Below are 26990 nucleotides of genomic sequence, written 5' to 3' on the forward strand. Positions count from 1 at the left end.
AGTGGGAGACGAGGTACTGGCGGAAGTAAAGCTGTGAGTACGGGCCGAGAGTTGTGCTTGAGTAGCTCAGATGGTAGAACACTTGCCCGCGAAAGGCAGAGATCCTGATTTCGAGTCTCGGTCCGGCACACAATTTTAATCTGCCAGGAAAGTTTCGTAACAGCGCACACTCCGCTGCAGAGTGAAAATCTCATACTGGAATCATCATCTCTATTTATAAGGTTACTTGGTAATTTTATGTCGACATCTTCCTTAATAACACAGTCCCAATAGATGGAAATGCATGCCAGAATCTCCGTGTTGTTATGTTCCATAGGACGCTCGGTGTAAAGACGATGTTCTAACAACCAGTACTACTAACAGATGGATGTAGTTGCGACGGAAAGCCCGTGGTCACTTATTATCATCAAATTGTTTATGTAAAATTTCGAAGAAGGTCCATTGGAGTTGGCGGTCTTGAAACCGGTGTCTTTTTTTAGATACGTAGGCGATACGTTTGTTGTTTCACCTCATGGCAGTGAGAATTTGAACGATTTTTTCGAACACTTGAATTCAATCCACCCGAACATTCGTTTCATGAAGGAGGTGGAAAAGGATGGCTGTCTTCTGTTCCTTGATGTGTTGGTCAGGAGAAAGGTGGATGGTACGTTGGGACATGCTGTTTATAGGAAGCCAACTGACATTGACTTGCACCTGCAAGCTGACAATTGCCACCATCCTGCTCAACTTGAAGGGACACTTCGTATCTTGGTTCACAGAGCCCATGTCATCCAGGACCATGAAAGTTTGTCAGCTGAGTTAGCCCATCTCGAAGTCACATTTCGTCAGAATGGTTGTACTGAAATACAGATACGACGTGCGTTACGCTATCGACAAACTGTAACTGTGCACCGGATGAGAGATGATAGTACCGAGGTGGCACTGAAGTCCACGACCTTTTTGCCTGAAGCAGGGAGAATTTCGAACAGGATTTGTCGTTTTTTGCGGAAATATGATGTGAAGCGAATTTTTCGACTACCACCTAAGATCAGGCTCTCTTTAAGCTCCGTAAAGGATGATCTTGGTTTGCGTAGGGTGGGTGTCTACCGTATTCCTTGCAGTTGTGGAATGTCATGTATCGATCAGACTATCAGAACTGTGGAGGACCGTTGCACTGAGCGTAAGCGGTACACACGCTTACAACAGCCAAACACATGCGTTATTGCTAAAATTGTTCAAATGGCTCTAAGCACTATGGGACTTATCATCTGAGGTCATCAGTCCCATAGACTTAGAACTACTTAAATCTGACTAACCTAAGGACATCACACACATCCATGACCGAGGCAGGATCGAACCTGCGACCGCAGCAGCAGCGCGATTTCGGACTGAAGCGCCTAGAACCGCTCGGCCACATGGTGCGTTATTGCAGAACATTGTCTCGACACCGGTCATCCTATGGAATACAACAACACAGAGATTCTGGTATGCACTTCCAGCTATTGGGATAGTGGTATTAAGGAAACTATTGAAATTAAATTAGCAAGTAACCTTAGAGATGGTGGGTTTTGTATGAATTCTTCATGGAATCCTGCTCTCTCACTTCTAAAAAAACAGAGGATTCTGGCTACTTCACACGTTAATTTTTAATTTCACTGTGGATAATTTCTGACGTGGTCATCTTTGGTTTGTAATGGCGCTAGTGTTTACAGCGAATGGAATCTTGATAAACAACAAGCCGGAAGTCGAAAACATTTTGAACAATCATTTTTTAAATGTTGTAGAGAAAATAGGATCAAAATGTTCATTAGAAGAAGCAAGGCAATTGTTGGAAAAGGCCTTACACATACCATTTGATACAATTGAAATTCCACCCACCTCTCCTTCTGAAATTAGGAAGATAATAAACTCTCTCAAGAATAAAAGCTCACATGGAATTGATGGAATTTCCACAGGATAATGAAAGCTTGTTCCCAAGAAATAAGTGGAATTCTTAGCCACATATGTAATAGCTCTCTGAAGCAGGGTATTTTCCCAGATAGAATGAAGTATGCCATTGTTAAACCACTGCATAAAAAAGGGAATACGTCTGACGTCAACAACTACCGCCCAATCTCTCTTCTGACTGCCTGATCCAAAATTCTTGGAAAAGTAATGTATTGTAGAGTAGCTTCACACCTTTGTAAAAATAAAGTTTTAACAAAATGTCAGTTTGGTTTCCAGAAGGATTTTTCAACGTAAAATGCTATATATACTTTCACTAATGAAATATTAAATGCTCTGAGTAACCGGAAGTCACCCGTTGGGATTTTTTGTGATCTATCAAAGGCTTTTGATTGTGTAAATCATGGAATACTTCTAGATAAGCTCAAGTACTGTGGTATGAATGGGACAGTGCTCAAATGGTTTAAATCATACCTAACTGGAAGAGTGCAGAAAGTTAAGCAGTTCACATAATATGCAAAAAATTGGTGATTTCTCGAACTGGGGAAGAATCAAGAATGGGGTGCCGCAAGGTTCTTAATATATATTAATGACTTGCCATTCGATATTCACGAAGATACAAAGCTGGTACTTTTTGCCGATGATACCCAACAGACAAGAATTAACTGGTGAAATTCTGTACGATGTTTTTCAGAAAATCATTAAGTGGTTCTCTGCAAATGGACTCTTATTAAACTTTGACAAAACACAGTATATACAGTTCCACACAGTAAATGGAATGACACCATTAGTAAATATAGACTTCGATCAGAAATCGGTAGCAAAGCTAGAATATTCAAAATTTCTAGCTGTATGCATTGACGAGGGGTTGAACTGGAAAAAAACACACTAAGGATCTGCTGAAACGTTTGAGTTCAGCTACTTATGCTATTAGGGTCATTGCAAATTTTGGCGATATACATCTGAGTAAATTAGCTTACCACGCCTATTTTTATTCTCTGCTTTCGTATGGCATCATATTCTGGGGTAACTCATCATTGAGTAAAAGAATGTAAATTGCACAAAAGGGTGCTATCAGAATAATTGCTGGAGCTCATCCAGTATCACCCTGCAGACATTTTTTAAAGAGCTAGAGATCTTCACTGTAGCCTCACAATATATACATTCACTTATGAAATTTGTTATTAACAATCCGAACGAATTCAAAAGTAATAGCAGTGTACATGGCTACAACAATAGGAGAGAGGATGATCTTCACTACTCAAGGTTAAATCTAACTTTGGCTCAGAAGGGGGTAAATTATGCTGCCACAAAAGTCTTTGGTCACTTACCTAATAGCATCAAAAGTATGACAGATAGCCGTACATTAGATGCATGGGTAATTTCCCCAACCCCCACAAAAAATTAAAAATATGAAGTGTCATGTAATATTTTGTGTAATGTAATATCTTGTATAGACACCTTTATTAACCTGACACGTTCCACATCATTACGAAGTGTCGTATTCATGATCTATGGAACAAGTACTAACCTACTCTAATCTAATTTAGTGCGCGTGCGCGCGCGCGCCATTAGTATGTGTGTGTGTGTGTGTGTGTGTAATAAGCTGTTTAAAGACCGACTAGGTAGCTGAGGTAGCACGAAAACGTGCGTTTGCTGATCACTGTCATTCGTGCACTACATATTACATATGAGGAAGGGCACTAGTAACTGACGACATAGCCCTATCCTCAGTCTATGTAATTTCTTGTCATATGTAACTAGTTGTTTTAAAACATGCTTTAAATACGTTCTCATGGAAAATATAAGAACAGAGCGGAATTTTGTTTTTGGATGAAAAATGCACTTACATTTGACGTAGAGCTCTTTAGTCAGGTGCCAAATATTAGCAACAAAATCACTCTATTCCTAATGGGCGCTCCAAAGTCTACCAAAAACCCAGCTATGCCTGTCACGCCTCTTCGCTGGGTTTAAATCGTTTACCAGTAACGTATTTTTTTTCTTTTTTAGATGTGGCAATAACAGAAAGAGAGAGAGCTGAATCTGGTAAGTGGGCCTCAAACTACTGATTTGTCAAGTCCCTTAGTATTCCCACTTGGTGAATCATCAGAGCGGTTCGCGAAATCAAAAAAAATCGGAAATTTGTGGTAGTTCTTATTGGAACAAACTGCTGAGGTCATCGGTCCCTGGCTTACACACTACTTAATCTCACTTGAACTAACTTAGGACGCTAAGGACAACACACACACCCATGCCCGAGGGAGGACTCGAACCTCCAACAGAGGAACCGCGCGAGCCGTAGCAAGGCGCCCTGGACAATACGGCTACGCGAAATCAGGGGAATTCTTTTTAGAATATTGCAAATAATGCAACATTATTTGTTTACGCGTTATATGATTTTGATCAGCATTAAACAATTATGATACTCATATTACAGATATCTTTCTGATCATTAAGTTTTCAGTTTAGTGTCCCTCGTGAGCAGTATAGTCAGGTATTTATACACCTATAATCCCCTACTATCCAGTGCCATCGTATTAGGTTACTTCTGTAATGTTTTTGTCTGTGGATTAAATTTTTGGATGTTCTTCATGAGCATCAACGTCAAATGTAGTGAGAACTGTGCGTCTGTTTCTTAACTCTTGAAAGTGGCTAATGAAACTTTTTGTGACCCTTAGCTAACTGTGGGTGAACTTCTATTGCTGATAAAACAACAAAAACAGTAAAAGGTTATCAACTGGAATAGAACATAAAAAACGAGACTGTACAAACAGAACTATTTCGCATTTCTCGCAACACTTGAGAAAATATGCTGTTGGGAAAGGCAAAAACAATATTCAACTGATAGCGTCGCCATCTCTGTGCGATGCCCTAACAGAAAGCGCTGGTAGCGCTCCTGGCGGCTGTTTCTGTAACGTTCTCGCTTCTCGCTGCCAGTCGCGCTCAGTCTGCTTTGAGTGCCGTAGCTACTCGCTGCTGCACACGATAGATGCTGTCCGTGGTGATCCGTTCTGGACAGTATTTAATGCACTGTCTGTCTCGCCCCTTAGACACTCATATCGTAGCGACTAGCTTTAAGCATCGAAATATGCGTTGTGGTTAAATTCCCTTTGCTGACTAACAAGTAAGTAATATTGCTGACTTCTTCACCGTATGACTCTATGAGTCAGCTGCCCCTGTCACTTTCGTTTTATGCAAGCCGCAATGCTGTCCTTCATAAACTAGGCGCAAGACTTCCACATTCCCTCGCTCGCTACGCGCAAACTGTGAGTCCCACTGAAACAAATGGGCAGGACCTTTATGTAGGAACTTCAGTGTAGTTAGTTATTGGAGAAGAACGCACAAAAGTGGCCTTTAAAAGCACATCCACCCCATGCTCAGCCTTCAGCAATCAGGATGCTGTTCGTGGCGCTCCCTGCTAACAATGTACAAATATTTTCGAGTCCTCGAACTATTCCCGATACTCGACATATTTGACCGCTATTGATTGAACACTTACGCCATCAACACAGTCGGCTACTTCGTTAACAATATTAATTGAAACGTGCTCTCGAAGGTAATGAAAGACAAACAGCTATTGTAAACATTACAAGGAACTAATTACGTTGACAATTCGAACCAAACTTAACCCTTATAAGCATAATGTTTTCGTGGTCAGAATGCCTCACGAATACAACTATATAATTGATTACTTTATACTGTTAAAATTCACAAAGTTGTTAGGTAAAATCTGTTCGAATGTCAATTTTACAAATTTAAGTGCTCTGCTAAGCCGGTGGCGTAATAAAGATGTCAATTAAAACTAAAAAAAAATCGAATGTGGGAAGCAATTCGTAGAGTCCGAAATATTTGTGCAGTGGTAGGGGGGGGGGAGGGGGGGAAATCCTGAAATCCTGAACGGTGGGGCTGTGTGTGGGAATGAAAAACTCGCGCGTAGTTTATGAACGCCAGCTGTAAAACTGCGGGTTGCAGAAAACGACAGCGTAGGGACTGCTGAATCACTCTGCATGTATACCTAACTTCAGCAAAACATTTAGCATTATTGCCTTACCGACCTCTTCGTTGTGCTGAATGATTCCTAATGCACGCTTTGCTGCGTCCCATAAGCACTTATAAACATGACTTGTGTGATCACAGTGCCCGTTGACATTGTACAGTTATTTGAGGTATTTCAAATCCGTCTTTGCAACTACTGCAAAATATACATTTATTTTGCCGTAAGCATTTAGCTTTATTCATTTCAAACATTGTCAGTGACAGCTTTTTCCTCTGGTATCCGCTTGTATGTGGAAATGGCGCATCTATACCCACTTTGCAGGCGCTTTTAGCACAGACGTTTTCGGCGTAATTGTACTTTGGCTTGCAACACTACACATTCTTGCAAATAAACATATTTTGTTGCGTCTTACTTGGAAATATCTTTAGTGCTGCAAATCAAAGTGAAATTAGGTGAAAACATCAGTACCAAACGTAGGAATACCTGGAATATGTGCAGGCAGACGCCACTTGCAGAAGTCAGCGGCAATCAGACAAAATTCCTGTCACTGATGATGTTTTAAATGAATAAACCGATACGCGTATCGCAAAGTAAGTAGTATTTTTATTAATAGCGAAGACGGATTCGAACTTTAAAAAGAAGGGGAAAAAATCACTTAAAAGTCATTTCTGCTTGGCCAATATAAATACACACTAACTTTTCTAACTTGTATTCTGTACGACTGTCTCCAAGAACTAGCTTTCGATACTGTCGAGGCTAATCGGAAATTTAAAAATTATCTTATTGTTTACATTCAATTCATTTTCACATTACATTTAGCGATGTATTGCCCTTTTACGCCTATAATTATTCTCTCATGATGATGCATTTATCTCTACCATTTCTGTCAATTGTTCTATAACCCTAATTATTTTGTGTAATTTCTACATTTTATTGACGCCTTTAAGTATCCCACTAACTTTTTTTTGCTTGTGTCTATTTTCCTTTGCGATTTGCTTTAACATATTCAGTGTCTCGATAGCCTTGCACCAATCGAGTGAAAGCTTCAATAATCTCTAAAATACAAATTTAAGATAAGCCTGTTCATATCGTTTAGGTAGGCATGAAGTCATTTATACCCTTCCAAAAATAAGTACCTGTTTTCGAATTCACATTACCCAGAAAAATGTATTTTATTTGTATCTGAATGAAGCAATAAATTAGTTTTCGTTCAGAGCTGCTTTTCACAGTGGCTATTTGCATGTGTCAGGCCTTATCTGTGTGCATGTTATAGCATACTCTATATGTTAGTATGAGTGCTCTTACAAGTAATCAGCAACATTATTTTTTCAGATAATTCTAGAAGATGTTTTAGCTTAGAAAGAAGGTAGTAAAAGTGTAGAATTGAAATAAAAAAGACTCTAAGTAGCAAAATCATGAATTTGAGGAAAATGAGTTTTAAGTATACTAATGGCCATAACTGCACTATTAACGTGTTTTGTTTGACAGTTGAGCATAGTATGGATATAGTTTCCAAAGGAAATTACAAACGTTGTATTGTAACAGTATGAAAAACTTACGCAAAGTGGAAATGCAATGAAAAGTTATAGGGGTCACAGTAAAAAGTTCATTCCGATTCTGAAAAACTGTATGTAGTAGTTATTTGAGAGATAGTGTATCATTTCAATCGAATCTTTCTTCTTTTCTTCACAGGAGTGGCTTCGAACACCCAGAGCAGGTAGCTGCATACTCTTGGTGTCCTGTACTTGTTCATCTGTTCTCTGATTGGTGTTCTATACTTGTACGTCTTTTCTCTAAAAGGAATACCTTCCCAGGCCTCGATTTCACTTGAGCATCTCCTGGTCTTAATTACATGAAGCTTATCTTTGTCTAACCACAGCCACTGCACTTTGGATATATTTAGATTTGTTATGTTTGTATTGCAATCTGCTGCTTTCTTGAAACCTAAGAAGTCAGGTGCATTCATGTTACTAACGATAAATGGTTTATTTGTCTTGATTGCTGCACAACGGCCCTTGCATCTTCTGGAACAATACGTTTGGTAACTCAAGAACAAATGACCTCTACTGTTATGATGTAGGTTAACAATCAGAAATGAGATTTCCCTCCTGTGATAGACGAATTTTTGCAAGAATACTTGAACTTAAGTATTCATTCCCTCCATTTTTCTGCATTTTCCTCATTACTGCCATAGTACCTTCTCCTTTAATTAGTGTTTTCTTTACACTCTTACTGTTATAAACATCTTCCACTCCGCTATTCTATCTAACACTGAGGAGTAAGCATGCGGAATATAGAGCCTTTCATATGTTTAACGGCAGTGACAGTTAAACTGCGTTAAATCCCTTGATTGCAATTTGGAACTACATTTTCATTCGTGGGTGTTTGAGCCTTTTATTCGTTATTTCACACAAAACTTCAAAATTCTTTAATATGGCAGTCACAGTCTTTTTTATTTCAAATCTTCTTACGATTTAACGTCCCGCCACCTCGTTTAATGCTGCCTTCCATTTGTAAATTTGACTATGTTGTCTTTAAAATCGTTAAAGTATGAAAGTGAAATGCTGATGAAGGTATACAGCATTCATCTTGATTGCAGATGTAACGGTATAATTTAGACGTAATGTATCGTGAATTTGTTAGAGATAAGCTCACAAGCTTGAGCTGGAGAAGCAAATCGCCTGTGGCTTTGCCCAATTCACCATCCAGGCATTTACCTTCTGCGCCAAAAGTAAAATAAAATTAAAATTGTGACCTACACCACTGTATAGAATTCCTCTAAACGTATCCGAAAACTTACTTTATATTCATTGGAGAATTATTTAATTCTTAAATTATATGTTCCCTCTTCCCTAAGCTGCGTATTCGAAGTGAATAGACAGATGACTTCATACTGCAAAGCAGCCACTTCAGTCTATAAACGAACACAAGAATGTTCCAGTAGGACTGACAGTTTAATAGAAAGGAAGAAGTGTTGACGGGTCATCCCATCTTCATTACCAGTCTGGTTTCAGCCTGTACCCAGTCGAAGCCAAAATAAAAGTAAATCATAGGCTGCAGGGTCATCTTTTACATCCAGGCAGAGCCCTCCGCCAAGGTCTAGATTTATTGCAACTGCTTCTCATTTTCTCCAATCACTTCATCTCAGTAATATTACAGCACGCATTGCGTTTCCACACGCATACGGGTCTTGCTTACCTTGTTCGAATATGCTGGCCTCATCTCTGTCTTACTGTGAAAAATTTTCACTTTCACTTTCGTCTTCTACACGTTCGGCTTTACGTAATATTACTTCCTTACCATTAAAAAACTCTACAGACTCTCTGTGGGGCACGTAAGGCACTCCAAGAAACGTCTCCATGTTATTCTGCGATTTTGAGCTCCAAGTTTCAAGCTGCCAGAGGTAAATTAAATGTTCTGATATAATTCTAATTACCTGTTGATATTGCTGCATAACAGACTGATAACAAATACAAGATCTATAACTGACTGCCTTGCGCATACTGGAATGTCTTTGGCTCATAACCTAAAATATCATTATATTTCAGTTAAATTTCGGTTGCACGCAATATAGTTTTGTCAACACCTTCATTATAGTTATAACTATTTGATTTACTTTATAGCCGATACTAAATGCAATTATTTTTCTGGATCTCTCTGAGTGAATCAAATACACAGGCCGAGGTCTCAGTTTTGTGCACACGCACAACATATACTAACGTTTACTGTACGTATAGTTGACTGCGACGTAACAGGTTTCGAAAGAGAATGCTTCGTTTAGTTGATGCCGCACACCTAATGTGCGTCGATATGCATAGGAAGTACAGTACCACTTTGGTTAAAACACACACATATAAGTGATGGCGTCACTGTAGGCGACGCAAGGCATCAAACTACCTCGTTTAATGCTGGCTTCTAGTTTGTGAATCGACTACATTGTCCTTAAACCCTTTAAAGTATGGAAGTAAAATGTAGATGAAGGAAGGCAACATTAAATGACGCGGCGAGAGGATGTTTAATCCAGATATAGGTGTATGATTCAGATGTAATGTATCGTATCTTTAAATGAAATGTTTCCTCCACCGCCTCCCTTATTTTACTACATGGAATACTTTTCTCATCATTCTGAGCTGCAATTCAGTACCAGAACTCGTCGTTGGTTAGCGTGGAGCTTGGTGACACGGAACCGTGTTATTGTTAAGCTTTAATGCGGTGAAATGTTTTGCATGATGTTAGTAACGATAATAATCGGTCTTCGTTAAAGACATAGATCCAGTGACGCGTGAGCGTTGCGTCACCAAACTGGCCACTTCCAACGCATTTAACAGGCTGGAAAATGTATAAAGGCTTAAACATTGTTAATCGATGGGATTAAACTCAGCAGTACGAAATAAGAACGTTTTTTTAGCTCAAATCAGTCACTATTTTATCTTAAATTACATAACAATCTTATACATGACATGTTGGTATGGCGATCTGAGCAAGAAGAAGGAGAGGACTCTGCATACTTCACTTTTTATAAGACAATGTAGAACTGAATAGTAAAAGACATATTAATTATATCAGAGAAGTAAGTCCTGAATTCGTAAAAATAATTGCACCGCTCACCTCAGCGGAATGTAGTGGTTCGTTCCATGGCCCTCTTGAATGGCGGAGACAATGCCTGTTATAGGTTTTGCATACTTAGCAAATACAGACATAATGTCTGATAGGATAGCCGCAATCAGTGATTTTGGAATGTAACTTTTAATCCGTCTTGATTACAAAATGTTTACCCATATGACCGGTTTCGGTTACTCTAGAACCATCACCAGATCGGATATTTCGGTTACAGGAGTAACCCGTCCAAACAAAGCATCTTTCACATCCTGTGTCACATCATGACACAGCATGTGAAAGTTGCTGTATTTGGACGGGTTACTCCTGTAACCGAAATATCAAATCTGAAGATGGTTCTAGAGGAATAGAAACCGGTGATATGAATAAACATCTTGCAATCAAGACGGATTAAAAGTTATATTGATTTTGGATACGCCATTAAATATTATATCATTTAGAGATGACGTGTCTGACTTAGTGTAATAATAATAGTAATAATCGCATAGCTATAGTTAACTGAACGTGAAGCGATTTGTTAAACAAATGTTTTGTTCTAAGTGAACGATGGGCTCTTGTAAACAGTTTCAATTAATTTGAAAGAACTGATTTTCTTGTCATGACATTCAGGCAAATGATATGATTATAACAATTTGCTTAAGGTTTTGCAGCAAAATATTAGATGTCATGGCTTAGTGCTAAAGTATGGAATTATCTCTATGCTTGGGACTAAGTGAATATTTGCCCCCTCCCTCCTACCGAATCGTTGGGCGTAGTCAAGAGGAAACCTCAGAAAAATGCGATGGTCCTGTGCAAGACAACCTGTCAGAATCCGTAGTTCAGCGGAAGTGTCATGTCTTTAATAGTCTCCGCTTGGGCAGCTCAAATTGTTGTAACTAATTTTCTGTTAATGATATTAACATAGATTTATAAACTTTCAGACAATATTCGTGAGCTTGAGTCTACCTGCTCTCACAGATATAATAGTGTGGCTGTCATATAACACATAGGGTATTTGCAGTAAAATAACAGAATTTTTTTTCTTTTCTACAGCAATAAATATTAAAATTATGGAGATGTTGGATTGTGGTATAGGTCGGATGGTTCTGCAGGTGATGACGAGGTACGATGGACCCAAAGGCAAGGTGGAGGCGACGTTGTCTTTTGTTGTGGGACCTATCTTTATGGCCAGGATCATGATTTTCTGTCTGAATCCTGGCCATTAAGATGGGGTTGTAGCAGTTACTACTATCTTTCTGCTCCTGCTCGCCTGACTGCACGTTAGAATAATTACATAGTGAGATGCGTATTGCTATTACTTATTACTTTTAAACATTTCTTGTCCTAAGCTGTCTTCTAGATGTTTTTTCAGCAACTTGACGAGGAGATTGAACCAAGTCGGTCGCCTTAATGCAGTAATGCCATTGATCAGCTGCCGTTGTGGCAGCCTTAAATGCATATCGCATTATCAATGAAAGAACCTGCCTTCACTTTAAATTTACGTTACGAAGTCAGATGTCATTCTTCAATAATTCTTTTATCACCAAGCGAAGGCAGGCATTAATTTTTTTTTTAATTTTCTTGTCATGGTTGCGCATCATCTCATTAACGACCGACGGACAGTTACTAGCTACACCGATGTCATTACAGCTCCCATCATTGATGCAATCGTACTTTCTTTATTTGCTTAATTTAGTACTTTACGATCAACATGTAAAAACCAATACCACAGGAAAAGAGCGATCGTAATGGCCATGACGCGACTGGACGTGTAATTATCTTACATTGTCTGCTTTCTATGTTTCATGTTCACCGCTTTAATGGAGATAAAATATTACCACAGACAAGTCAAAGAATAAGAGTGGAATAAAAAAGATTACGGAGGGAGAAGTCTAACAGCATCATAATAAACAGGAACCTCTACTGGAGACATCAAAGCGTTAATGTATGAGGTAAAGAAACCGTCATCGTTTGCTTCATTCAAGTTGCGTAAAATATGTATCTTTAAACTTTTCGTCCATTACAGTTTAAGAACAAAACTTTCTTTGTTAAACTGTGTTATCATGAATGCTTAATGTTCAATGCTTCTGCTTCAAAAATGGCTACTCTTGTAACGTTTTACATGTAATCGCGAAGGCGAGCTACATTGTTGAACGCGTACTAGTGCTTATAAAACTAAATGCTAAGCACTGTTACCAAGTAGATGCTGTTTTCAGATCGTAGTTTATTCAACATTTTCACAAAATTTTTTTGGCTTACATTAATGTTGTGGTGAAAGTAGTGGAGACTGCTAAAATGACTATGCATGAAGGTGGTAATATAAAGCTTAACACTAAACAAAGCACATTCGCAATTATAGAAGGTGAAAACTCACGTGTTTCAGAACCCGATCCAGAATCGCACTCTCAAATTGGTGCGCGTACTTTAACTGATAATCTTTTAACTGAGGATGACGTTTATTTAGATAATTTTTTGCTAATCTTGGCACCGAATTCCCCCATAACCACTGTGTGAAAGCCTCGTCCGTCGGTTTCTACACACTGCTTGTGACAGGAATAGAGCCACAGCTGGTATGACAAAGAGCCTTCGTTCCTGCCCTCTGTGCAATAAAGTTCAGAACCTATAGAAGCACCATCTGCACGTGTTTGCTAATGCATTCCTAAACGTAAATTAACGCTTAATTAAATTGAATACAGAAATAATAAACTTAAATATCGTTATAAAGAGCTACACATATTTGATTATAATTATGCCCTTAGATTTTGAAACTAAGAGGCATTATTTCGATATTGGTATATTTTGCAACAGCGGGGCTATTGCGACAGAACAAAAAAAAAACTAACGTATTCATCACCTGCTGAGCAACTGTGTTCCAAAAAAACACTGTAGTACTTCTGTTTATACTAGTTGCGTTCGTGTAATACGGTTCTGTACAAATACATTGTAGTTGTTATGCGGTCAGGTAATTGACTGTATATAGCTTTGTGCGCAGTGTTATCTGCAAGGGAAACTTCAGTCCACTGTGAAAATAGCAAACATGAACAAAATTAATGAGTTATTAAAAACGCCATTTAGCGATAGGATTCTTAATGAAAAAATTAAGATAAAAAATACTAGGTATGCCACTCCCGAATCTGAATCTGCAGCAGCAAACAAAAACTCGATGCCTAAAGTTCAATCCAGAAATTTACTTAAAAGAACAAATGGTTTTGTGGCTGTGAAGAATGCAACGCTGTTTTTGTTTACCTTTTGTGTTATTTTGGGAAGATGTTCATTGGTGTAATACCGGAATAAGTGATATTGGGCTCATATGATCGAAAATGAAAGTACATGACATGTCAAATCGACACATGATTAATGTGCTTAGTCTTTCATATCTAGGAAAAATCAATATTAGACTCGCAGTACAGACAAACAATTGATGGCCACATCAAACGTGTAGAAAAGAATAGATATAATTAAATTTAATTGTAAACTGTATACAGTTCTGTGGTGGTTTGGAACTGGCTCTCAGGGGCCACGATGAATCTGATGCCTCTCGAAATAAGGGGGTTTTGGTGAGCTAATTCATTTCAGCGCGGAACTGGATGAAGATCTTCAAGTTCATTTAAGTCAAGCATCCGTGTTCAACGGCATTTCTAAGACTGTTCAGAACGAACTACTACAATGCATGTTGGAAGTGCACCATGATGAAGCTCGTAAAGAAATGAAACGTGCCGATTATGTTTCAATAATCGCGGATGAAACGACAGATGCGTCTTGCGAATTTTAGTTGGTTATTGTTTTGCGTTATGTTGCTGGGGGAAAGCCTGTTGAAAGATTTTGGAAATTTGTTCATCCGGAAATTCAGAATGCTCATGCTATAGATGAGAGTATTCTGAAAGAAATTGAACCATCAAATGGATATGAGCAAAACAAATCGCTCAGAGTTACGACGGTGCAAATGTTATGAGTGGCAAGTCGAATGGGGTTCAGCAATTAATTAAAGACAGATAGTCAAATGTAAACTACATCCATTGCTATGCCCATCAGTTCAACCTTATTATGTCTATGGCAGCCTCTGTTAATCACAAAGTCTGCATTTTTTTTTTTTTTTTTTTGCACTTCTTTCAAGTATTTCTTCTTTCTTTTCTAACTCGCCACAGATATCGAGAGTGTTGCATAGCATTATTCAAAGAAGCTTGCCCATTGTGTGTGTGTGTGTGTGTATGTGTCACGCGATGGAATTACCATTCGCAAGAAGTAAAAGATGTTTTTGGAAAGAGGAAAAATCTTATTGCTGTTAAGTAAGTCACTGAAACAAGTGAGAGCATAAAACTCACCTATTGAGAAAGCTGGTTCTTACAAACAAAGACTGGTTACCATTTTTCTATAAGATAATGCCTCATGCAGATGTCCTTTTTATTCAGCTTTAGAAGAAGGTAACCGAGCCGACCAAAACGAAACGCGACATCCAGAACTTTGAAGCGGTAATGCAAAACATCACAGACTACATTGAATCCGTCCTTGAAGATAGTAGTTTCGAAAATGACAAAACTATGCCTGCCAAGAAGCCACGGATTCTTGATGGGCATAAAATAAAAGAGATGTTTTGGAAGTGTGCGATGTCATCCTTTCTGAAACAAAATTACGTTTTCAGTTCACTGGACACCTCATTGCAGCGAACTTATTACATGTAAATCAGTTTGACAAATAGATCACAAATTTTCCAGACAAATACCTTGAAATTACAGACACATGCACATTTCTGAAAAAAAGAAAGTTGGAGGGTGAGCCTTCTCTGCTAGGCCTGAGCTGAGAGCAGTTTCTGGCGCAGTTCCGTTTCTGTCGCTGATTCTAGAGGATGAACTTTGTGATACATTCGACGAGATTGTTAAAGTTTTCTAACTGTTACGCCTGTCTCGACATGAGAAGCTTAGCGGCACTTTTCAGTGCTCAAGAGAATTAAAACATTCCTACGAAACATCATGAAAGAAGAACGACTGAGTGTCTTAGGGATGCTATCCTGTGAAAGGTCATTCATGTGTAAAATTGAAGATTCCAGTTTGAGAGTGACAGGTTTATTTACCAACAAGAATGGATTCCTAATACTGTTCCTACTAATTATTTTGAAGCTGTCTTCCCAAATTCACCGAGCGTAAAAGTGACCTCACATACGCGGTGAGCAATGAAGACAAGTGCTGTTGATATGTGCGCGTGCATATATTTGTGTGTGCGAGAGAGATTTTCAATGCAAGTGTTATATCTCATGCAGACTCCTCCCCCCGCCCCCCCTCTCTCTTTCTCTCTCTCTCTCTCTCTTTTATATAAGGGCTTGCTGTCATGTTCTCCAGGAGTATATCAAACTCTTACTGTCCATAGGAAGGGAGCTGTTGTAGTAATTCCATCACACTTTCGATGGTACTAAGTTTTTTTTTTTTTTTTTTTTTTTTTGGCACCGCCAGTGGAATACCTCAGCGGCCGCCACTGCTAGAGAGCAAAAATAGTTAAAAAATACTGTAGAAAAGCTAGAAAATTAAGTCTATACTTCTGTGGGAGAACAGGACACTAAAGTAGAAAAGGAATTCAATGATTAGTGCAAGCATATTGTTGATGATCTTTCCCAATGGCTTTCGTCCAAGGATGTAGAAATTTGCGATAAATTAAATTCTGAATTAGAACATGTTGTAAATGAGTTGGTCACCGACTCTATGTCAGAACGAGACAATCCCAGAGAATCAGTTAAGTCCAAATGAGCACATGTAAAAGTCACTTTCAGCAAAAATCTGCCGGAAGGGCATGACCAAATAAATACATAAATTACAAACATACATCAATAATTGTCTACAGTCAGAGATATAGTTCAAGGCACCCCTCCACCTGTTAATAAAGTATGTGGAAGTTAATGGTAGTGGTACTGCTGCATACTGCACAACGTATGATAACGAAACTAGTTCCAACGATTTGTCACCGAATCATATGCCACATGAAGTAACAACTGCACCATCGTTATCTTGTGTCTTGCTGTAAGAAAGTTTGCTCAAACACAGAAAATACCACGTTTTCGTAGCAGGAAAAAGTACTCCACAAGCGGCTGTATTTATAAGAGCATTCTAAGGAGTGTTACATAAATCCTCGTGGGCACAGCAAAAGATACGTTTGACGACGGGATTTGTGCAGAGAGTTGGCGCCGTATGGGCAACAGATAGGGCACAATATTTACGAACAAAAGAACAGTTAGAAATATTGTTTTTATCTAAATATTGGTCAGGAGGTTCTTAGGAAACACAAGCTTACAACCTGGAACCGTTTCATTTAAAAAAGTGTAGTCTCTGCCGATATTTTGAAAAGTATTTGAATTAAACTTGTTGAGATGAAGCTATTCTCACAAAGATGTGATGAAAATTCTAAAGGTGAAGTTGCCTTTAGATATTCGTGATAAATTGGTACTTGTCCCAGAAGATGATTTAGAATGTTTCTTGTCATATCGATGTTATTCATGGAGACGTATAGGTCCATAACAATAACAAAACGTTGATTATAGCAGTCGAGTCAGCCCCACGTGCAGAATCCCAACTCCATCTGTCCGAATGGCTGACCACCACCGGCCGAATCTAAATAACGGTAAAAGAAGAAGAAGATATGATAATAATAACAATAACCGTGGTTACCAACGAAACCGAGGCCGACAAGTTTTTAAGGATAGCAGTAAAAGTTATTGGAATATGAATAATGAAACCTAGAACTGAGGAAATGTAAACATTACCTACCTGCAAACTAGTCCTATACACCATGGTCTCCCGAACACTGTTTAGAAAAATCAAGGTCATTCAGTGAACATTGTTGAGGTAACCAATGAGACGTCGTGAACTACCCATACTGAAGCTTCATAAAAATAATTCTGACCTGATTAAGCACTCTGATGGTGGTTGTCTCATGGCTGTGGTCAATCAAGGCTGTCAAGGCAGCTTATTAAGATGCAGTATTGGAACTGACACCAAAGACGAGTTTAGTATGGATCGGCATATATGTACAAGTGACACACAAGCCTTAGTGGGAAAAGTTCCTACCACAAATGTATTAGATACAGGTCCTCTATCAGTGTCCTGCCATAGAATTTATTTAACAAGATTGAAGGAGTAGAAGAAGTTTTGGCCTACCCACCCGTGTGCTAATTGACAACCTGTCAAGCGTCAGATACAAGAACATTTTATGATAGGACATGGGGTTATGATATGCTGGTTCCTAATGTTGAAAGGTCTTGTGGAGGAATGCTTGTTGGTGCGGAATTTTTGCTAGAAAAGGACATAAAATTAGACTTTTCCTTGAATCAGTGCTATTTATGCATCAAGAGCAAGGACATCGAAGTTGATTTAATACAAATCCCAGTAGAAGATGTTAAGTACTACGAGGGAATTAAAATAATTTTTTTTGTTTTTTTTTTAATTGAAGAGTACACCTGCAGATAGTTTCTTAGGTCACTATAATGAAAAGGTTAATAGCAAAAACTGTATACATTATAAGGCAATGGATTCTTCCTCTGTCAATGCACAACAACAATTAGAAATAGCAAACTTACATATGAAGTTACTGAGTGGGAAGTGGTATAATAAATATGTATGTGTCCCACATGGACGTGATGTCGTATAACACATTTGGCCTAAAATCCTGCTCCACACTGTGGACGAAGCAGGAGGCTGTTGACGGAGAAGTTAGATGAATGCTTTCTACAGAAGACTATTGAACCATCTCATTCCCAGTAATGTAGTTCGTTACTAGCAGTGAATAAACCTAATTGCCACGTACGCTTAGTTCTGGATGCATGTGATATTCACAAAAATGTTTACAAGAACAGTTGCATAAATTTTATGCAGTGAACTATGTAACTACCCTAGACCTTAGATTTTCCTACTGGCAGGCCCTATTGTCAAATGAATCAGGGTAATACACAGCTCTTGTCCGTTACCGTTTCGACTTAATGTAAGTTCTTGTCTGTTTATTGCGGCACTAGAACGGACATGAATTTCTAGATAAAGTAAAGTTATATGTTAATGACATCTTGACCACTACTGCTACGTCAGGGGAACACCTTGATTTACTTGACAGTATATTATGTAAATTTTCTCAGCCTGGAAGGACAGTAAAGTTGCAGAAATCAAAATTTGATGGCGAGGAAATTAAATTTGAAGCTCATATCATATCTTCCTCAAGAACATCGCCTCAAGCTAGTAAAAAAATGCAAAAAAAATTCTCAGACCCTAAAACAAAATAGCAGTTAAATGCCGTTACAGGTATTCTTTTGTCGTTTTGTTCCCAGTCAGTTGCTCAGTAGACCAGAATAATTAAATTTGATGAAGAAGAATGCCATATTTTTTTGGTCAGACATGTCGAACAGATTTTGTTGCAATAAAGTGCGTTTTGGTATGTTCTGAGATCATGTGTCATCCTGACATGAATTTAGATTTTTGTACTGCTACAGACGCATCATTTTCGGGCCAGGGAGCTTGTTTATTTCAAACCCGGAAAAGCACAGTAAGGTTTAAGTTATCATGATGAGTTTCCCTAGCAGAACACTTTTAGAATTTAAGGTGGATATTCGGCCACTGAGCTGGAAGTTCTTGTCGTTATATGGGAATTCAAGAAATGCAACCATTACATTTCTGGAAAACATGTTAAAGCATTCTGTGATCACCAGGCTCTGAGCCCTTCGTTAGACTGTTAGTTACTTCATCTTATAATTCAAGGTGGACAGCATTTCTTTATGAATACAATTTTGAAGTAAAGAACGTAAAGATAGGAACAATATTATTACAGATGCTCTGTCGCGTCTACTGCAAAGGACTGACTGATCTTTCAGATCTATCAGAACAAATAACCAGTTACCGTATTCTTTCGATGACAGACTTATTACAGAGCATAATATTTAGATGTGTGGATCAACATTACTACATTACAAAATGCAGATCCGAAATGGCGTGAAGTAAAGACTCTCCTCACACAAAATTCATCTGAGACACTTTTACAGTACTACAACACCAAATTAACATATTTTTAGACGTAATTTTCGTGATAGTAACTGGTGTATATTTGTGTGTGTGTGTGTGTGTGTGTGTGTGTGTGTGTGTGTGTGTGTGTGTGTGCATTCCTGACGCTTGGAGAGACACTTTAATTTGGCATCACAATTTATGTTTGTGGTCACTATGATGCCATTAAATGTTTAAGAAAACGTACTATAGTGTCGCTTTCCAAATATGCGAAGGTATGTTGAAAAGTTAATACGAACTTATCTGTTGTGTCAGAGATCGAAACTTACTAAAAAGTGCTGCTACACAAAACTACATTCTATATTACCAACACAACCATTATAAAACGTATCTGTCGATGTTGCTGGCCCTTTGCCCTCTACAAGATATGATGTTAAGTACTTATTAGTTCTGTGTGATCTTTTTCAAAGTATAAGTTATATGCTTCAAAGTCGGCAGCAGGGTCTGTCATCATTATAAAGATTCTCAGACACTTCATACTGATAGTTGTCAAACCTGTCGCATTCATAACAGATAATTCATCAAATGTTACAAACAAAGAAATGGAAATATTCTCTACAGGACACTAACAGTAAGCACATTTTGATAGGAAGGTTCCATTCTCAAAGTAATCCCATGGATCGCATTTCCCGAGAATTTAACAGATTTATACAAGAATTTAACAGACTTATACAAGTACACAACACATGACGGGTAGAATTTATTGAACCATTTGAATATATTGTAAATCATTTGCCAATTTATACACATCATGTACTCCTTCAGAACCGCTGAATAATCGTCAAGAAACCAACGGCTGCAGGAACCCATTGCCATGCCTGCCTAAAGAAAAACCTACACTTGAAGGATGAGAAAGACACTGACTGCACTCACTAATCATGCCAAAATCAGGAAGAACACACAAAAGAAGTTTAAGTCGCGTACAGAGGTTCTTAACTGGAGAAACCTTACTCCTCAGATTACACCCAAAATCTTCTGTCATACAGAAAAGAAATAGTAAATTATAGGCACTGTATACAGAACCACATAAAATAGTCAGGATACCGCATCTAGGAGGTTACCTTTTAACTTTCCCCTAAATCCAACACAATTAAAGGACTTTATAGTCACCTGTATTTGAAAAAATATTTGGATGAGTAATATCAATTATTCTATTCTTCGAATTTGGAAAAACAAAAGAAGTATTAATTTTTTACTAATTACTTATGTTTAAAAACATGATGTATGCAATTCCGTATCTATGAATACAAACAGAATAGGGAAATCACTGTTTTTGTACTGTGCACTCTGAACTGACAAAGAACCTGAAAGGAAAGTACTGGAGAGTAGTTCATTGACTGAAATTCTCTTGCTGAGATTTTTCAATATTTCGTTAAGAGAAGCAAATACAGCGTAACATACTGCACAGTTTACCTACAAATTAAGTATTAAAATGAACTCTTGCGTAGATCATATCTAAAAGGTGAAAATTACTTTGGAACATGATTATTGTGTGCACAGTATGCCAATGAGTGACATCAACAGACACCTAGGGTTAAGAAGCACTGGGATACAAAACTAAGACTTTGTTCTAAAGAGAGTCCCACTTTTCTTTCGAAGAAAGTCAAAGACATAATTTTAACTTTTTTAAGTAATCATTACCTGTCAGATAGTAACTAGTTAATATGAGGATATATATATATTACTCTTTAAAATCTACTGTGCAAATAAATGATTATTCAGTTGTAATAGTGAGTGCCTGAAGCTAATTGAGATCTCAAGAAGAGCCCTGAAAATAAAATGTAAATATTTCTACTGGAACAAACACCTTAGATGAATTTGTCCTATATTATAATAATTTATGTTTATAAGGTGAAAATTCTCGAGCTTCAGACACTGAGCCATTTTCTTTATGTAGATAGGTATCTATAGCTAATGATGGACAAACATTTTCATGGAAAAGTTAAGTGTATATTAAGACGTAATGCTCCTTTGACTGAGCCTGCCTTCATTTTCAGTTTATCTTGCGTGCGTTTTAGCAAGTGCCATGTGCAGATGATTCTATTTTCGCGGCACAGGCAATGCCTGTTGACAAGCTTTAAATAGTACTGAGCCCATTTAGTAGCACATTCTTAAAACGAAATCGGCTTAGTCTGTATCTAACCATTTGTTCACCAATAAGAAAGACGCAATATGATTGTTTCGGTAAAGACAAGGAAGAAATGAAAAGATGAATGTAAAACACTAATCCCTTTATCCAAATACTATTAAGAAATATATTATTTCAATACAAATAATAAAACCACCAGCGACAAACCTGAAATATGACTGTATAGTTTAAGTAACAAAACTCTGAAGTGAAAACTCTAAATTGAAGCTATTGTGAAGTCTTAGCGTGTTTCTTAAAGGACAGTTAAAGGTTTGTGACTGAAATAAGTGGTTTGGTGAAAGAAAACGTGAAAGTAATATCTTTTGTTTCACGTGTGTTGCTGTGTGCAACCGAACCATTTTACGAACGTGGATGCTTTAAAAAATGTGAATAGTTCACTTACCTGGGTTTAACTCAGTGAGCACCTGGTCTCTTGTGCCTCAATGTGTGGAAGAGAGATGTCTTTGGAAAGATAAGAGAGGCATACGATACAAATGTGAGCGTGTGGAACACAATCGCCACTATGCGGTTGCACCGACTGACTCTTTACCACGCCCCCACGGTTGATCCCAGTTACACACTAAAGACTTGACTGTCGTAATCGATTGGACACGCATTGTGCCCGTCGTATATATTCGTGGTGTGTGACGTCGACTAAACATTCGTTGTACTGTGCAGTGATAAGTGAACTTACAAAGTTGCACTACAACGAAAATCAGGAGACATTATCAAAAATAAATTGTAAAAATTCATGCCCAATAAAAAAATTGAGCGGATCTCTTAGCTGAATTATAGAGATATGAGTGCGCGTACTTTACGTCTTTAGAAGATGGACATTTTGTATTTAAAAACTTCCATTTCAGTACAACCATCACGTGTTGTGCAAAGACGTCACCGATTCTGCTGTGGAACTTTCCCATGAAATCCAGCCCTTGCGGAACACCTGATGCCTGAATGAATGAGCCGGCCGGGGTAGCCGAACGGTTCTAGGCGCTTCAGTCAGGAACCGCGCGAGCGCTACGGTCGCAGGTTCGAATCCTGCCTCGGGCATGGATGTGTGTGATGTCCTTAGGTTAGTTAGGTTTAAGTAGTTCTCAGTTCCAGGGGACTGATGCTCTCAGATGTTCAGTCCCTTAGTGCTCAGAGGCATTCGGACCATTTGAACCTAGATGAGTGACATCCTGGTTGATTCTTGACACCTGTGTCACTACAAAAAAGAAACTCAGCACACGGATCGTCTCCGTCTGATTAGTACTCTCCGTCGATCTCTATCATCCGTGGGTCTGTGATGCATACTTCAAAAGGTCAAAACGACAATGCTGAAAGAGATCAACGAAACTACATCCGATATTTGTTTGTGTAAAGTGAGTATTTAAACTAATGTGAAACGAAGGTCCAACGATCATATACATGCATTTTATGCTTGAAAACCGAACTTCAACAAACATTATCGAGACGATAAACTCTCTCGACTGAAGAAGAGGAAGGTATGTTCCTGTATCGGTACCATCTCTTACTTGTAGCGGTATAACACGTCTATCTGCTAATTTATATACACGTGTGTGATACATTGAGCGAGTTTAAGGACAAGAAATGGTGGAATGACTCCTGTGCGAGAAGTGAGAAACTCAACCGAGTGAGTAGATTGACTAGTGACTAATTGAATGGTGTCGTCAAGTTATATAGAAAACTGTACCAACGCCGTTCAAGGGGGCTATACAACACAACATAGCAGAATAACATTGACAGTTTCCCAAACCCAGAGATAACTTGATTAAAGCAAATGTGTGTTGTATAAAAGTACTCTATATTCAGTTTTGAGCTGTATTTAATTTAAAGGACAAATTCTGGTGCCGCAGCAACTACTACAGTCTTTTTCCTCCTGGCCCCCCCCCCCCCCCCCCCCCCCCCGCCCGCTGACTGCACATTAGGCAGAAGGTAGTCTCATCCTTTATTGCGTATCTTGTGATAATTACATTCACAGTGAGATGCATATTGCAATTACTTTTAAACGTTGTTTGTTCTAACTTGTTTTCTAAATGTTTTTTTTTTCAGTAATTTGTCACAGAGGTTGAATGGAGTCTGTCTTCTTAATACGTTGATGCCACTGGTCAGCCTCCACTATAGGAGCCTTAAATGCACATCGCATGATCAGTGCAAGAATCTGCCTTTACTTAAATTTAATTTACGAATTCCGATGTCATTTTCGAAGTATCCTTTCCTTACAAAGCTCAGACTGACGGTAAAATTTCTTTAATTTTCTTCTCACGGTCATGCATCATATTATTAACGGTAGCCCAATTTTTGCTAGTTACACCGATTTCATTACATGTCCCATCATTAATATAATAGCACTTTCTCTGTTTGTTTACTTCTTCCTATATGATCAACATTAAAATTCGGATACGACAGGGAAAAAGCGATATACATTGCATGTTTTGGTGAAACACTGAGTCGTATTTAATCTAATACAGGGGAGATGTTTAGCCACATTATTAAATTAGGATAACGTCTTAGAGAAAGTAATCCAAGAGGGGCGACAACAGAAACTGGCCTAAAATAGAAGAACCAATTGAATTAGTAAGAACCAATATTAAAATAGACTACATAGTTCTAGATGATGATTCAAAGCTATATTAGAACATTCAGACAGCATAAAAAATAAACTGAGATTCTTAAAGAAACAGCAGAAAGATTGGGTTTCCAAATATCATTTGAAGAAATAAAGTACACGTCTAACATGACAATAGCACACAAATTCAAATAAACTAAACACGGGAAATTCGGATAGTTTCTCAGTTCCAATATTCAGATGAAAATTTGTGTCACGAAATGGAAACAGCATTCAGACACACAAAATTTATGTGTTAAATAAGTGTACCTGAAAATACGAAAAACTGAGACACTGCAACATAATCATCAAACCAGAGTGTTTACACGTTTTAAAGAGAGAGAGAGAGAGAGAGAGAGAGAGAGAGAGAGAGAGAGAGAGAGAGACAGAGAGAGAGAGAGACATAGAGGAAATTCAAAATACAGAACAAAAGTATTTAGGAAAATTTAGGCCCAAATAACACCGAAGAAGGAACGTACAGGCTAGGTACAAGCAAATGTACTAAAAGGTATATGAAAATCAGTTCGGATATGAACAAAGGTAGGCTAAAATATTATAATCGTTTAAAAGAATAGAAAAAAACAAGTTAAGTAGACAGGTTGTGGAATTCTACGGCAGTCACAGTAACGCTGGATTGGTACAGTAAAACAAGAACCGAAGGAGGGCAGTAATGATACAATCTCATGTACTACACGGAATAAGCATAAAATTCAAGACTGAGCAGCTGGCCGGAACTCAAAAAAGGCCAGAACAAATTTGCCCACCGAACGGGAACGATCCCATTCTGAGAAAATGAAAATAATATTGGGACAATGAAAAACTAAAACAAAACATCTCTTGGTCCAGTGGAGCGGAAATATAATAATGCGGCATTAATATAATAACAATAATTGTGTTTTGTATTTTTCACATTTTATGTTTTGTCTTCGTTTGTCACGTGTCTTCAGTATGTAAAGGTCAGAGAGAACAGAAACTTCAGCGAAGTTGAAATGTATCCAAGTTAAATGGAATGTTTTTAGGATTACGACTGTATTATAAGTATATGACATAATTTCTGCTGCTTTAGACAGATAAAGACGGACAGATAAACACACAAACAGGCACTTATAAAGTAGAATATAGTACACGCAAAGTCCTCTATCTAAGTAAAACCAGCAAATACTTCCAGAAGAGATACAGTGTACATAAAAATTCCTACCAAACAAAAAAGTGTAATAAATCAGCAATAACAACCTAGATAAAGGTCACTGGCCACACATTCCGTGATATTATGAATGATCACCACTTTTATTACTCAAAATGGACAAGGGACACCAAATGGACTTACATGAAGAATTACAAATTTTCATTCATGGCACATTACATGGTAATATGTTACTAAATGAGGGCCTAGAAAGTAACAGTATTAATCTCTTCAAAAACTTCTCCATGTTGAACGCTTATTTTACTGAAAATATTGTCTTTAACAATAGAAAATACTATCTTGCTTTATCCCATTATCTAATGTGTGCCATGATATAAATACATCTAAATAGGAAAGGTTACATCGTCACTGTATATTACTATCTTAGCAAACGAACCCGTTTATCTTATGATTTAAACTCTTTGGAATGATACAAACATCTGTACGTGGAGGTGTTAAGCTGTGAGGTGCGTAACATTGTGCTCTGTGTGCCAGACAATTAAATTGTCAACAAAAATGATTTAGACACATATCCTCATCGGCACGCGCAGGAAATGAACTTAATAACACTTCAGATCAATTTGCTCTACACGTAAATGGAATGCACTTGATGATGGCAGCACGCTATCGGAACGCGTCGTACTAATTAAATATTAGTAAACAAGTCGTTGAAGCAGCAAATATTATTTCATAAGATTAGCAACAGTGCTTTCGTGCCTGGTAACGCCTTAGGTGTTCTGCAATATTACAGCGACGGAAAAAAAATTGCATCACCAAGGAGGAGTTGCGACGTAAACCCAAGTTGGTAGGCAGATTTCTACATCTGCAAGATGCTGCCTATTCAAATGCCGTGCCAATCGGATAAGAGTGGCGCTAGTAACACCCTTGAGGATGCAAATCAGATTTGCTTTAAATACTCGCTGAAACGATCGTAAGACACTGGACGTGGTGAGTTGATCTTAGTCGACAATGCCTTTAACGCGACAAAGACGACAATATCAATACCTGAATGACAAGTTTGAACAAAGTCGTGCAGTAGGGCTACAATCCCTTTAAACTTATTCGAAAACTTACCTGATACACTGAGTTCATACGAGGTCACGTAGTAGGGCTACGAAAGGCTGGATGTTCCTTTTGCGATACTGCAGAAAGACTTGGTAGGAATATAGCCACTGTACATGAATGCTGGCAGCGGTTATCACGGGAATTTAGGGTCACACAAGAAGACCGGACTCCTTACGGCCACGTGGCAGTACCGGGAGGAAAGACCATCGTGTTCGGCGGATGGCTGTGCCACATCGAAATGCATTTGCAGCAACAGTTTGAGGAGCAGTTGACACCAAAGTGACACAACGGAGTGTTACAAATCGAGTACTTCTAGGACAGCTCCAATCAATATGCCCTGTAGCGTGCATTTCACTGACACTAAACCCTCGTCATTTGCGACTTCAGTGATGTCGCAAAGAGACATCATTGGAGGTCAGAATGGAGGCCTGTTGTTTATTCTTATGAAGCTGGTTTTTCCTCGT

The sequence above is a fragment of the Schistocerca cancellata genome, chromosome 6, assembly GCF_023864275.1.
Source record: "Schistocerca cancellata isolate TAMUIC-IGC-003103 chromosome 6, iqSchCanc2.1, whole genome shotgun sequence".
Lineage (NCBI taxonomy): Eukaryota > Metazoa > Arthropoda > Insecta > Orthoptera > Acrididae > Schistocerca > Schistocerca cancellata.